General features: G+C 33.9%; 1 protein-coding gene across 6 annotated transcripts in view; it reads right to left on the bottom strand.

Annotated features, from left to right (window-relative positions):
- LOC118746161 (MATH and LRR domain-containing protein PFE0570w) overlaps positions 1-1,669 on the bottom strand; it is a 46,219-nt gene extending 44,550 nt beyond the window's left edge. For 5 of the 6 annotated variants that reach the window (XM_036479949.1, XM_036479951.1, XM_036479953.1 and 2 more), the window contains exon 1: positions 1,430-1,669. The gene's annotated coding sequence lies outside the window, so the exon portion shown is untranslated. Of the gene's footprint in view, positions 1-975; positions 1,386-1,429 lie in introns of those variants that run through there. The other variant, XM_036479950.1, reaches the window with a different exon arrangement.
- Between the last annotated feature and the right edge of the window lie 13,823 nt (positions 1,670-15,492).

Genomic DNA, 15,492 nt, shown 5'->3' with positions numbered 1-15,492 from the left:
AATTTAATTTAATTTAATTTAATTTAATTTAATTTAATTTAATTTAAGTTGATTTAATTTAATTTAATTTAATTTAATTTAATTTTATTTTATTTTATTTTATTTTATTTTATTTTATTTTCTTTTATTTTATTTTATTTTATTTTTTTTTATTCTTTTTTAATATATTTAATTTTTTTGTTCTGGATTTCTATAATCTAATTAAATTTAATTTAGTTTTATTTAAATTAGTTTTAATATATTTTATTTTTAATATTTGTTTACTTATATTAATTTATTTAATTTTTTTTTAATTTTTATATCAAACTTTTTATTGAAACATATTTATTTTATTTGTATCTAATGTATTTAAATTGCTTTCTTTGAATTATATTTTAATTTATTCTTTCTTTAGATTTTGTTTTGTATAATTTATACTACTTTACTTTATTTTATTTTTTTTATTTTTCTTTTGTATTTAAATTTTTTTTTAAGTTTATTTAAATTTATTTTTTATTTTATTTCCATTTTATTTTAATTTTGTATTGTATTTAAAGTACTTAGTTCCAATATTTTTCTAATTTCATTTGAATTTATTATTTTTATTTTTTTCTCATATTAATATTTTTAGTTAATTTTATTTTAGTTCACTTCATTTAAATTAAATTCATTTGATGATTTCTTTTTGTATAAAATGTATTTTAATATTTTTTGTTAAAAAATCTATTTTTTTTAATAACTTATTAATTTTACGTTAGTTGCTTGCGTTTACTTTCTACCATTGATATCTTTCCGATTTGCAATAAAATTTCACCTATATACAAAGGATATGCAGAATTAGTACTCTCGATTGACTTTTCGACGGTTGAAAATTACTTTTTGAGCTCTATGTATTTCATTTAAAGTTTCTTTTAGAATTGTAAATTTAATTCTAGATTTTCTCTCAATTTTCTTTAGCAATTGGTTACCATATCATATTGTTACAAAAATAAGTACCTTATTTAAAAAATAGTATATAAGCGTCGTTTAATTCCTTGCGCTAAAAATATTTTGGCACTACAATTTGAAGCCCAAAAAACACACTTCTCTTTTCGGTCAGTTTGATAAAAAACCAATCACCAAAAATTTTTTTTTTGTTAATATGAAACCATTAACACAACACTTCACTCTTGGCCATTTGCCGTAAGACTGACATCGGTAAAAGTTTTCTCTTACGGTTTTTACTGTTTGTTTGTTAGCGAAACGCATTAACTGCTACACAGCGACAGCGCAGCTGTCTTGGCTTGCTTCCAAAGCGTCTTTAAGACATTGTAATTTATAACTTATGTTGGTATGTACTTATGTATGTATGGTATGTAGGTATGTGTGTTTGTGTAAGCGTGTTAATATTACAAGTAAACTTTCTTGCTTTTCTTGCAGCAAGTTTTTATACAGTATGTTGCTTTTTTACCTTTCTTCTGGAACTGGTTACCACAATAACTTTTTTTTATGAAGTGAAGAATAACAACAATTGAGCCTAGTATATGTTGTGCGATTGTGTGTAACTTAACTCGTCTACAGACAATTACTTCTTCTTCTTCTTCTTTGACGCTTATTCGCCGCTGTTAAGCTATCAAATTGGCAACTTCAGGCTATTCGTTGATTGTTGGATCGAGTTGTTGTTACCGCGACGCGCATGCGCACTATTCAACACGAGCGTAAGTCTGCAACTGATCGCTGATCGTCATTCAATTTACCATCATACCACGCTCATTGTGACTTCATCGCTGCTAAGGTGTTGATTTTCTTTTTTCCTCAGCTCTTCACACCTTTCTTCTGCCACTGCCTGCTGTTATTTTTTTTTTTGGTTAGCGGCAGCTACTTGAATGCTTCGGTGTAAATAAGTTGGGCTTGGTTAGTTAGCGGCGCATGAGCAACATTTTACGGTTAAGTGCATGCATATTGCGCTCGGCAGTGAGGAAACAGAGAACTGTGAGTTTTTGCAGCTACATACCTCGATTTACAGTTGCAACGTAAGAACGAACTATTTTGTAGTAAAAAAAAAAACATCGAACTGAGTGTCGAGGAGTTGCAGCATGGCTTATTGAGAATATTTAAGACAATAAACGTCCAATTTTTTCAATGAAATAAATATTCTCCAATCACTTTCACTTCCGATAACATGTAGAGAAAGAGATAACGAATGTGTTGGTAAGTGTGCACCTACAATTTGTAGCGTAAAAGTGATGAAAGGAGTTATAAGGCATTATTCGAAACCAAAAAGAAAGCTTTTAACTGCTACACAATTTTTGAAATGACCTTTATTTGAGAGAGCACGTTCAACTTAACCTATTATGAAATTATTATAAGTCAGCCACTAAAGTTTATTCATTTAACGAAGAAAAATTTGGTTATTTAATTACGACAACATCTTCTAGTTCTTAATTGGCACCGTAACAGCCTGAACGATTTTGGCCGAGTTCACCAAAGTACGCCAGTCGTTTCTCTTCTATGCCAACTGACGCCAACTGAAAAATCTTCGGCGGCGGTATGTGATGAGCAAATGTTTTGCTGCACATAGGCGGGTATGTAATTTGGCTGCAACAAGGTAGTGGTCCGAGTCGATATTTGAGCCTTGGAGTGTGGATAGTGTATGTCTAAAGCACTGGATTCGTGCCTTCCGTTTATCATAACATGATCGATTTGACCTCTTGTTTTTAGATCTAGAGCCAGCCAATTAGCTTGATGGATTTTTTTTGCATGAACCTAATACTGCATACTACCGTGTTTCGGCCACCGGCGAAGTCTATCGGCCTCATTCTGTTATCGGCCGTTTTGTCATGGAGGCTGAATTTGCCGACAGTGGTGCCAAAGATCCCTTCCTTACTTACCTGGGATTGATGTCGCCGAGCACGATTTTGATATGATGCCATCATAGAAGCTACCTTTTTATGCTTCGTCCTTCTCTTCCATCAAAGCGTGGGTGCAAGTTTAAGAATTCAGCCTTGATGCGGATTGTGGCGAGGCGCTCATCCAACGTGAACGACAGTACCCGGCTACGTAGCCTCTGTTCCACCACAAATCCGATAACGAACGCTCCCTTACGTAGCAGCTGTAGTAGACGTAGCAAAGCCCAAGAAATTGTTTGCCTTTGGCCCGGCCAACGCATCGTCATCAATAGGGGGATCTCATCCGAGGAGTTGTTGAAATTCTTCACTAGAAGTGGTTTTAAGGTGGCTAGTTTTTTTTTTATCAGTTCATAATTCCTTGTTATAAAGAAATTATAAATATCTGTTTTGTGCATTTTAGCTTTTGTAGTTAGTTAAATATTTCAGCTTTTGCCTTTTCAAGAATTACAGTTACATAATCCTCCACCCTCTGAATGACCAATTTTTAGTAAAAAGCTTCGCCTGTCTTATGACGTACCTTGCACAAAATTTCTTTAATATTTTTTCAATAGTTTTCTAGTTACAGAATTAAAAGCAGCTATATGGGTCAAATCAAACACTGTGCGCCGAGGGGCAATAGCAAATTTTTATTTTTTTTGATGTTTTGTTGAACCGGGCTGCACCCAGGGCCCTCATAATGATAGCGCCCACTGCTAACCTCTACACCACAGCAGTCGCGGTATTTATAATTAAAAACAGAAAATATGATTTTTAAAATGACGAAGCGTAGCCAAATTACAATAGAAGGGCATGGAGCATGCCAGAATGTTGGATGCTTGCCAAGCTGACATATCCAGCAGAGCTTTGGCACAAAAATGCTCTTCGGGTAAAAAGCAGGCAGTGGGTCTGAAGTTAAAGTAATACTAGATAATCTTTAAATGCCTCCTATATATTTATGTATGTATTTAAGTATGTGCAATACATACCTGTATATATTTGAGATTACGAATGAGTATTAGGGTGGTCCAGAAATGCTTGTGGAGAGGGAATAAGTAAAGTCGGAATTTTTATGCTCTCACCCCATAGGATAGTTTTATACCGAAAAAAATATACCCCATTTTTTTTATATTGAAATCAAAAAATATCACTGGTTTACAGCAAAATTGTTCTCCAGACGCCACTATCCAATTCCTATGTAGAATTGCTCGGAGATTCCAAATTAAAATTTGTAAAATACAATATTTAGAGGTCGCTCAAAGCGCCCAATGTTTACCATGTGTTTATTATTACATGGGGAAAAACAATTATTCGAAGAACTGTATAGAACTTTTAATCAATATTTGTCTATCGAAGAACTCTGCTTATCTGCATTAGATTCCCAGTAATAATACCCAATTGTTTATTTAACCATTTTTTTTCATCGCAACTATAATTTTAGGTCCGCCAAAAGCCCACAAAAACCCTGAAAAATGCAAAAGGGGCCAATAAAAAATCGTTAGTATTAAAAAATGGTTTAATAAACAATTGGGTGTTATTACTGAAAGTCTCCTGAAGAGAACCAGAATTTTCCGATCGAAAAATATTGGTTTTCCAGAATTCTATAGCATTTTTATGAAAAATTGTTTTTCCCCATATAATAAAACATGGAAAACTTTGGGCGGACCTCTAAATATTTTTTGATTTCAAAATAAAAAATAGCGGTATACTTTTTTCGATATAGAAAAATCGGACACAATTCCGACTTTACTGTTTTTGGACCACCCTAATGAGTATAGGTAGTTTTAACGTAGTTTATGATTTTTTTTTATACATACCAAATAAGTCGCTCGCGTGGAAATTTAGGTGGCAAGAAGGTGGCTAGCCAGCTTCACTACAAAGCGCTATATGGACATGCTCAAAGTGTCATAGATATGTAGTTGTGTATGCTCGTTATGCAGCGACCAAGCGCCCAAGTACGCAGACAGCTAACTTGCAAGTTCAGTGCCAAGTAAACTCATGAATGGCACTACAAAGCAGACGCTCAAATGTACGTTCACTACGTTGGGATATAGGTATGTACGTATGCATTTATTCTATGGCCATGGCTAGTAAGTACCCTGTAGTCAAATGTACTAGTTGTAAACTACCTCACAACTAGTATGAACCGCATGCCCAACTAGTCAGCCAACTATCTTTTTTCCATACAAGTAACTGGTATTTTTAACATGGGGGTATGCTAAGAGATGACAATTGTCAGATTTCGATCGGAAATATATCAGTCTCATACCAGTTCAAAATAGACAGAAAAATACTATTACAAACTATGAAATTTAGATTCATATGGTATTCGTTAGATAAAGCGCTGTTCTTTTATATAAGAATAGTGAACATTAAACAAACAAAAGATAAATAGTCAAATCTGAAAATCAAAAGAAAATGTTGAGGTGCTATCGTTTTGTCGCGGGCTGTACATATTAAAATAAATCAAAGTGTAATGTTTTTTTTTACATAATTTTAGGCACCTTTCTCATGCAAATTCATGTATGCATTTAGACTCATTTTCATTCTTATAATTTGCCTTATTCGCATACAACTTAAATTTTTATCGGCATTAGCATTAAATAATAAATTTACTGGCTAAAACTATATTAAAAGGGTTTTGAAATATATTCTTTTTTTATTCTTTTCGAAACAGCGAAGTCGGTTAAAGATAAGAAAATTATTTCAAAAATGCTTATTGGTGAAATTCAAAATTGTATCTAAGATACCTTTGGGACATATCAATATCTAATTAAAATATCAAAAGTATTTAAATTTGATTTAATTCCTCTTCAAGTAGAATTAAATATGTATAATAAACTTCATATATAAAAGAAACAAATTAACCTAAAAACTGAACCCATTTCAAATCGCTTTATTTTATGTATGTACGTACATATATATATTCATTTACATGCTTAATACATACATATGTATATACATAATTGAATATGTACTCGTTTTAATGGATACAATAAAACTAAATATAAGTAAATTTTTTTGTGTACTTTTAGTATTCAAGTGCTGAAGTGAAATAAAATAAGATGTTAATAAATCGTTTTGTAATTGGTACAAGTCTGGTCTTTTTCGGACTAGTATTTTTTCTGACTACTTTGGTGTTTCACCGCAGGGTATGACTATGCACAATAGCATGTCTACATAGAAGTGCAGTTATTAAAATAGAAGCCTGGTTTCTCATGCATCTTCTGGTCTTTTAACATTACCCACTTCACATGCACTCTGCTTTACTTTGGCATTTCCTGCCACTTTTTCTGCTGTAAAATACTTCCCAGCATACATATAAGCGTTTGGATGTTTGTACGTGTAGTTAACTTCACTCACGCGATTTTATTCTATTTTTAGGAATAATGCATTAAAACCAAAAAGAAAAAAAAAACAAATTAAAAATGGGTTCCAACATGTTTCTCTAGCTTGCAGTTCAAATGTTGTTGTAGTTAAATTGAAGTCTTCAGCCACTTGCATCAATGCTGCCCGGAGTGGTTGTCAGTGCATTTCTTCATAGACTTGTATGTTGTACATATAAGTACATATGTATGTATGTATGTATGAATATAAGTATGTGCACCCATACTAAGTTTGCGTTCTTTTGCGCTTATCATGCTTCATTCTGCAGCGTCAAAGTCTGTTTTTGCTATTTAAAATATTCATGTCAAATGGTGAGGCCAGTGGGAGAGGCAAGAGTTCACGACATCAATTTAAGCAAAAGCACACCAAACCGCTTTATAGAGTCTTAAACTAACAACAGGCCATGGGGTTAGTTACAAAACTTTTCAGAAATATACATACATACTACTAACGCAAAAACATACACATACAAATGTATAAAAAGTTAGAGACTGAAATACTGACAAAAAGACCTCTGCTTGGCTTAATGCTTAGTTCTTTTTCGCTTTTTTCAACTTTCGGCAATTATTTACTGCCACTGCTTGTACTTCTAAACATGTAATTCATTACAGCGAAAATTTAATTTAACAATGTTTTTATCTCTCTCTAGTTACAAAACAGTACGAAAACATTTTAGAGTATTGCACAACAGAAATTAAAATGTGACTTAAATGTCTCACGTACAATTAGAAAAAAATGCAAACTGTTGTAAAAATAATGTTTTACATACATCTTTGTTTACCAGTTTCTTTCACTTGCGAAACTCAAAAAAAAAAAACTTAAAAAAATTATGTTATCCGCTAGGTACTGATATACTCTCAATGTATATACATTCGTATTTGTTGAAACTACTTAAACCGCTGGATTACGTAACACATAAACGGATAAATTATTGTTATCTATTTATTAAATGCGTTTATGATTTAACTAGTTTTTGATCGCAGCTACGCACGCCTGAAGTTTGGTTTAACGTAATGATTTCAAATGTAGCAAAAAATAAAATAAATTTTTTTCACGAAAATAATAGATTTTATTTAAAAAATGCTTATTGTCTCGAAGTACCAGAACATGTTCAATGTGTCGCTATTCTGCTGAATTGGCCATTTCAGTATAGTTAATTAATTTTTAAAAATGTCAATTCTTTTTAAAAATGTGTCTGAAGCATACATGAGTATACGCACATGATTCAATAATGAAAGGTTTTGTAAGAAAAACTTTCTCTCTCTCTAATTTTATCAATGACACTCCCACCCTACTCCAAAAACCAAAAACAGTGATATTTCTTTTCCTAATTTCTTTGTAAGTTTTAAGAACATTTTCAAATTTTTAGTAGTGAAATTTTTCACTTTCAAATTTGAAGAAATCTTTCTTCTGCATTCGCTGACGACAAGACAAAATTGGTGAGAATCGTTGGCCTGCATAAATTCAATGTAGGCTAAAAAGACGAAATTCTCTTAAATGCCGCATAAATGTGTTTGTCGATATTCGTGGAGACCTATTGAGTCTGCCAATTCGCTGTAAAGTAAAGCGCGCAATGGTTATGCTGGATTTACATGAGGCGATTTTCTAGGCGATTCAACGTTACTCTGGGAAAATCGCTCGGGTAAATGGTTATTCAAAAATCGCTTGCCTCAAAGTAGACAGCAAGTCAACTTTTGCATGCGCCTATCGCCTATCAAAAAATCACATCATGTAAATTAATTTAAACTCCTGGGACCTTAAAGTACGCAATATGGAAAAGTAACAGCATCAAATTGTAATCAGGCAAATCTAACATGCTCTTAAGCGTGCCTGCTATTATTTTGGAGATCTTTAGCGATCAAAATTGGCGATAGCGAATGCTGGAATCCGGCTGGTGGTGTCTCCGAATGAGACTTTGACGCAATATAATATTAGTAAATTCGCCATGGGGCCAATCGTAACATACAACAGCTCGGTTTAGTCAACGGCGCGATATAATTGCACACCAGCGTCCGGACTTTGCTCTGATCGGAGTAGATTTACTCCGATTTTTTTTTTAAATTTAAAATCTACTCTTTACTCCGCTTAACTTAGAACATGATCCGATTTTTTTACTTTATTGCATTCACATTAAGAATATATTACAAAATAATATGATAACTTCTTAAACTTTTGCTAAATAACTTTTGTTGTGCCACCACCAAGGTTTTGTATAGTAAGGTGTAACAGAAGTTGTCTATTTTACTCTTTAACATTCCTTGCGGAATCATTTCTTATTTTCTTTTATCGAAATCTAAATTTTAAAAAGAAACGTGGACTTGGCACCTTTTCACCTTTAGGTAGCGAAATGCTTTTTCTTTAAAATTTCAGACCTTTACTCAATTCCTTTCTCGGCGTATTGGCGTATTATAAATACCTGGTCTATGGTGGATTTGCCAGACCTAAAGCTGCACTGATAAGGCCCAGTCCGTTTATTTGACGGTGGTCTTCAGTCTTTCACACAATGCGCTCGATAGACCTTGTAACCTATGCTTAGAAGGCTGATCCCGCGGTAGTTGGCGCGAATGGCGGAGTCGCCTTTTTTGTGGATTGGGCAGAGCACACCTAAATTCCAGTCGTCGAGAATGCGTTTATCTGACCATATTCTGTATAAGAGTTGATGAATGCACCTTATCAACTCCTCGCCACCGTACTTGAATAGCTCAGTTGGCGGACTGTCAGCTCCAGCGTCTTTGTTGCTTTTCAACCGCATTATTGCTATTCATACCTCGTCATAGTTAGGCGGTGGAACATTGACTCCGTCATCATCGACTGGGGGCTCGGTTTCTTCTTCCCCACAACTTCCCATACTGATACCATTCAGTAGCGTGGAAAAGTGTTCCCTCCATAATTTAAGTACGTTCTGAACATCGGCAACTAGGTCGGCCATGTTGTTCTTACAGAAGTACGCCCTGGTCTTGAAACCTTCCGTAAGTCGTCTAACTCTCTGACAAAATTTTCGGGCATTCTTCCTGTCGACCAGCATTTCAAGCTCTTCGCACTCTCTTCATATTGCAGCAAATACGTCTCGCTTCCTTCTTCAGTTCCCTATAACGGTCCCACATGGCTCGCGTTGCGCCGGATCGCAGCGTGGCCCTGTAGGCGGCATCTTTTTTCTCTGCAGCTTCCTGACACTCCTCATCGTACCAGTTGTTCTTTCGGGCTCGCTGAAATTTGACTATTTCTACTGTGGGGGTACTTACATACTGTCACTAAAATGTAAATATCTAAGCGAAATGGTTGGACATGGTTATCAAATTTTACCCTAGAAGCGACTTCTTATTTTTTATACTCTAAGGCGCATGTTCGTCGATTCGACGACGAAGATTTTTATTTGTTCTGCAGTGCTTCCGGTGTAAAAAAAAAATTGGGATTTTATGTTAAGTATTGTGCTGTTTGAGACACAAGCGTCAATCTTATGCTCGTATAATCGTTCTGCAATTTGTACAGTAAGACTTTTTCATTCGGCATTTATATGATTAAAAAAAAATGTGCAGATCATTGGAAAAATAAATTCCGTTGACTGTTGACTTAGGAAATCGAGTGGAAACACTCGCAAAAAAAAAAATAAAAATTTAAAATAAATTTTTTTTTTTGTATAGGAAAAAAGCACTAATTACCTGTTTATAAACATAATTTATCAGACTGAGAAAAGTAAGCTGAAAAGACGTTCACAGTTGATAAAATTTGCGAGTAACAACCAGCAGTTTACCTTAACACCTTAAAATGAAGGGCATCTTATAATGGACTTGAAGATTTTAGGGTTAGTATAGTCATGCCTAATAGCGTGTAAGCAAATGAACGAGAGGCAATGAAAATATTTGTAAAGGTCTTCGGCAAGAGCTCAGCATCTATCGAATTAGAACAATGTAAGTATTTATACTTTTTGATTCTCACCGAGTGACATTTGCTGGCACTTTTCATTAATTTCATAAAATTGTATTAGCACAGCAAATTTTAAATTTAACAAAATATGTATTTAATATAGTATTCAATTACAAATTTGTCCTTTGTGCTGCAGTTAATCGTTACATAGCTTAAATGATCCCTTTGAAAATTATCGCATAATCTTTACAAGTTTACAGCTCGTTAACGACTAATGATTGTAATAAATCTTTAAGCTACTTAGGGCCGTTTTCTCATCTAACCTTTAGTTTACCGGCCACTTTATCGTCTCGATATACGAGTTTTTGTTTTCTCATCAGCGCATTAATTTCTCGAATCGATAAACTGTTGCTCACCCGATGCAACCTTTAAAATTTGTACCCAACTTTAAATTTTGGTTTGGTTTTGGTTCATGAGTCAGATATATTAGATATTTCAACCAAGGTTTTGGCTTTTGCTAACAGTTGCTCTTGCTCTATATTTGCTTATGTCGCATTGCCAACCTTTGAAATTTTATGACGAATGTAGTGAAGTTTCACTCCCGGAAATGTAGTGAAGTTTCACTATACGGAATAACAAATTAATTTTTACCGGCAAGGTAAGAAAACGAAAACACTTTATAGTGAGGAACAATTTATCTGCCCTGTTAGTAAAGGCCACTTTACAGCTTACATTAGAAAACGGCCCTTAAAATTCCGAAACGCAAATTTAGTGTCATTCATAGTGAATTTATTTGCAAGCTGTTCGTTTGTAAATAACCTTCAGACACAATGGTATGTTTTACATATATATACATACATATTTATGTATATAGATATAAATATATTTGTTTATTTGAATTTCAAAATACGCTATACTAGGAATTGCATTCATGCATGCATACGTACATACATACATATTTACGAGTATAAATATATAAATACAGTCTTGTGGCTTTGTCAAATGTACACTTATAAATCCGCGGTAATCCGAACACAAGCAACAAAACAACGTCAAGCTGCTCTAAATTTAATTCGAATGCCATTTACTGCCGCAAAAGCTGAGAGCACTCAATAATTCGTACATAGATACATAGCAAAAAACACAATTACCACAGAAGTTAAAAGGGAATCGAATTAGGCGATGAGACTCGCTTTCGCTTCAAGAAGGCATACATATGTTTAACATGGGCATGTCATTGGCGGTAAGTCCTTACCCCCAGCATTACCTTCGAACCAAGGGAGAATGCATGGATAAACAGAATACAGAGAAACGAACAAAGAATGCCTTACAGAGAAACTACTGTAGAAAGCTTAGATAGGTACAGACTTATGTACATTAAATTGAAATCAGAAAATGTCTTAAAAGATTAAAATTAATTAAATTTTTTATAAATCAGTTTTTATACATACATATATATGTTTAGGTACTCAGATCTTACTTAAATATCGGTATGTACATACATATCTATAGGTATATTTAATTAAACTTAAAATTTTACTTCCTCACTCATGTACTTCACTTCATTGACTGCCTTCAACTTGGCTGTAAAATAAACAAAGCGAAACATAATTTTTATGCGATGGAATTTTCTACAGAAAGAAACGGTAGAAAATAATTTATGGCTATTCATACTATTTTTCAGCTGACTATTGTGAAGCCTTCTATCTTGCATTTTTCGTATTGAATCAAAGCAGCGAAATTAATAAAATATTGTAGAACATTTTGCGTTGCATTACCGGCAATGCTTTAAAGAAGCGAAAAAAATAGAAGACATTATAAGGCAATCCGTTCTAGAACACCGTACCACAAAAAGCGATTACCGATTTTTTGCTGGGTATGTACATACAATATATGTACAACTACACAACGCCCAACCGTTAAGTTGAAAAGAGATTTTAAATTGCGGCATTCATGTCCGTTAGTCGACCGTGCAAATACGCCGACGATTTTTGCGCTTGTCCGGAGAAGTGGTATGGTCTTCGCGCTGGCTGCTGTTTTATTTTTTTTTATTTTGCGACCCAGCGGTGCGGCGCGGCGATGGGTTCAAAATCTGTTAAACTGTGCTTTTTCTATCAATCATTAATCTTCAAACGCAAAGGTGGGAGACGTTGGCAAAAGTCTGTCGCTAATGGCCAACCCAAATCCCGTTTACCTTTCACGCTTTACTCGTCAAACGATCCAATAAATTAGCACGAAAACTAAACTCACACAGCCCTGCGCCCCCAAAGTTTGGGCGCTGTCGGTTTCAGTGTAAGTTTGTTGCACTTTTCTTTTTATGTGCCGTTGCACATAAATACAGTTGTAGCTATAACTATATAGTTTGTATGCATGTATGTATGTATGTATGTACGTTAGCAAGTATTTATGTAGGAGCACTATTTTTGTCAATGACTAGCCCAGGCCACCTGCAGCTCGGCATCGTATTAGTGGTTCCTCTTCTTCATTCATTTCTCGGGTTACCATTGCTCCCGTTAGGTTAGGGGTAAATAAATCACTGAACCGTAAGTTGACAGACTGGTTGGTTGACAGTCTGTCATTTTTGCTAATTAATTTAATCACACTGACATACACACACAAACAATAACTTTTCTTTTCTCGCTCACTCTTTTCTCGCTTCGCTGATTTGACGGCAGATTGCGGGACGCATTTGACTGGTGGTTATAAATTTGTGGGTCAGTAGCAGCAGCGACGCTAGTGGTAAGCAACTGTGGCAGCATTACAACCACCTCCAGCAACCACAACCACTAATGTTTTTTTGCGGTTAATTACCGTATTTTTCTCATGAAATTAATACGATAAAAATAAGGTGTGAACAAAGTGAGTAAGCATGAATAAAGCATGATTTTTTAAAGATAAAGTTCAAAAGCGTTCAACCGAAAACTTATTCCAGTTATATAGTATATATGTATGTATGTAGCACTAATAATAAATATGGTTAAACTACTGTTTTCCAGCTGGATTGTTTTATGCGGCTTTTCATATAACTAAAAGGAAGTGGGTATTCATTTTGGCTATACAAAGAGCATCTCTAAGCTTTGGTTAAGCTATAAGGTGTGCACCACCGCTAACATAGATATATGCGTATATGTATAAATTATTCCCTATATGTTTTTCAGTTGGTTCAGATCAGGCAAATATGCTCGGCAGTCCATTACCTCAACAAAAAAAAAAATGCTCTAAAAGAGCTATGGTTTGCTAACTCATGGCAATACCAACCTTGTAATCAACAAATATCAATACAAATGTTTCGTTTCGATATGGAGGCTATGCTCAAATGTTGTAGATGTAATTATTAGAGTTTCACGAAAACGGTTATTGCAAGTGAAGCGATTTAAAAGAAAGGTGTGGAGTTTTATAGACGAAATTCCAAGCCTATCGACAGATACATTCCTGTAGGTAACGGATTCGGTGTCTGTCCTAAAAACAACGGTAAATATTGACTTATTTTGGGGTCAATTTTGAGCTTTTAGAGTGTTCTGGCAACTTAAGATTTGCAGATAAAACTTTAATTTTCGGGATATAGGTTCTTTGGAGCAGTAGAAATATTATCGTTTACAAATTTTTTGTAATTTCACCAAATATTGAGCAATTTAAGGCAAACAATTTTTGAAAAAATTTGCAAATTTTTTTTATTACCAAAAAATCGAGTTTTTTCCTTTCATTTGGTCACTAAAGTGTGCGGCACAAACGTAGTACCGACAACAGTATGTGAAACGGATACGTTTTCGGCTGTTTTTTTCTGAAATTTGTCTGATTGGAATTTTTGTTCAATACGCTTTCTTTCTGCACTTCCCAGATACTATTTCATGGTTCAAAAGAAATAAAATAAAATTAGGAAGCGTCTGACAGGATTCGGCACGTTCTGGAAGCTAACAAATAGCAGCACGCTCCTCCAGCCACTACCAACTACGCATGCATGCTTTCAAATGTTTAGCTTGAGCAAATAAAATACAATTATTGTTTCCAAATGATATCGTCTTTTTCGAACGTTTTCCGGAAACGAAAATTGACGATAACTGTAGGAGTGTTTCTATTCATTTTCGGATACGGAAAATTGAACTTGAACTTGTTTCTTGCTGACTGGGAGGGGAGGCTTGTTTTGCCTTTGTAGTACTAAACACAGTAGCACCCAGGTTCGGTCTCAACGATTCCAAACAATGTTTTTTAATTTTATTATTATTTTTTTTTTGAACAAAAATTTTATTTAATTATTTTTATTTTTTTTTTGTAAATTTTATTTTATTATCTTTTTTTTTTAGTTATGGTATCTCACATAATTATTTCAAGTTAATCAAGTTTTTGGAGTTTAGTTTAAGTTAAAAAGGTCACAACAACTATAATTACATAAAAAATATTAAATAACAAAAAGCTGTTTCTAAGATATCTATGATTGACACAACTTATAAATCTATTTTAGACTTAAAACTTTATTATTAACAGGAATGAGTTTTAACTTACGACTATGATCTATATTTTCAAAGATAGGTGAACCACCACCATGAGATTTGCTCATATAACCATAATGTAGTCATTTTCTGTTTCAGCAGCCCAAAAACATAGAAATACACATACATTTTTATTTTGTATGAAAACTCAAAATTGAACCCTCTTCAGTTTTCAGTTTCAGTCCTACGACGGTCGCAGATATCACGTGCCTTAACCGTCTCCAATCGGGACCAAAATTTATATGTGATATCTTCGACTAAATATAGTAGCCTCAACGTACCTACGGGGCTTAGAAAATCTGATGTAAAAATTTGCTACCTACATTTAAGGACCACCCTAATGTGGCTTTATTGTGTATATGTATTTATTATTCTAGCTTAGAGTACCTTTTAACAAAGAGCTAGTGTCGCCAGTCAATGACTCTTTCCCATTTGGTGTTCACTTATTAAAGATTCCAAACTATGCCTATGATTTCATTTTCAATGGTTAAAAAGGACTTTGCAATCATGGCCTGATTAATGCCGTCATGATTGTAATAACAAAGCTTACGTTAATCGGCTAAAGAAATTTCCATAGCGATTTCAGTTCATAGTATGGTATAGTAGTTCAATTATATGTGCCATTTTTATTATAATCAGCCTAGAAAGTTGATCACACAATTGTCCTTAATGAGCGTAAGTATGTACATTACTTGCTTATGAAGATATTAAGCCAAATAATTTTGAAATGCTTATACGAGTATGACACTTAAAAATCCATTAGCGTAGTTAGAGTGGACTGAATGCTTGAATACATATTTATGAATATATATTTGTGATTACCATAATCGTTAGGTAAAAATAGTTCAATGGTAGCCGAACAAAGAACTATGAATGTGCATACATACATGTGTAGGTATATCAATATAAAC

The sequence above is a fragment of the Rhagoletis pomonella genome, unplaced genomic scaffold, assembly GCF_013731165.1.
Source record: "Rhagoletis pomonella isolate Grant_MI unplaced genomic scaffold, Rhpom_1.0 Rhpom_scaffold_00010, whole genome shotgun sequence".
NCBI lineage: Eukaryota > Metazoa > Arthropoda > Insecta > Diptera > Tephritidae > Rhagoletis > Rhagoletis pomonella.
The sequence above is the reverse complement of the archived record's forward strand: the minus strand, read 5'-3'. Positions and strand labels throughout refer to the sequence as shown.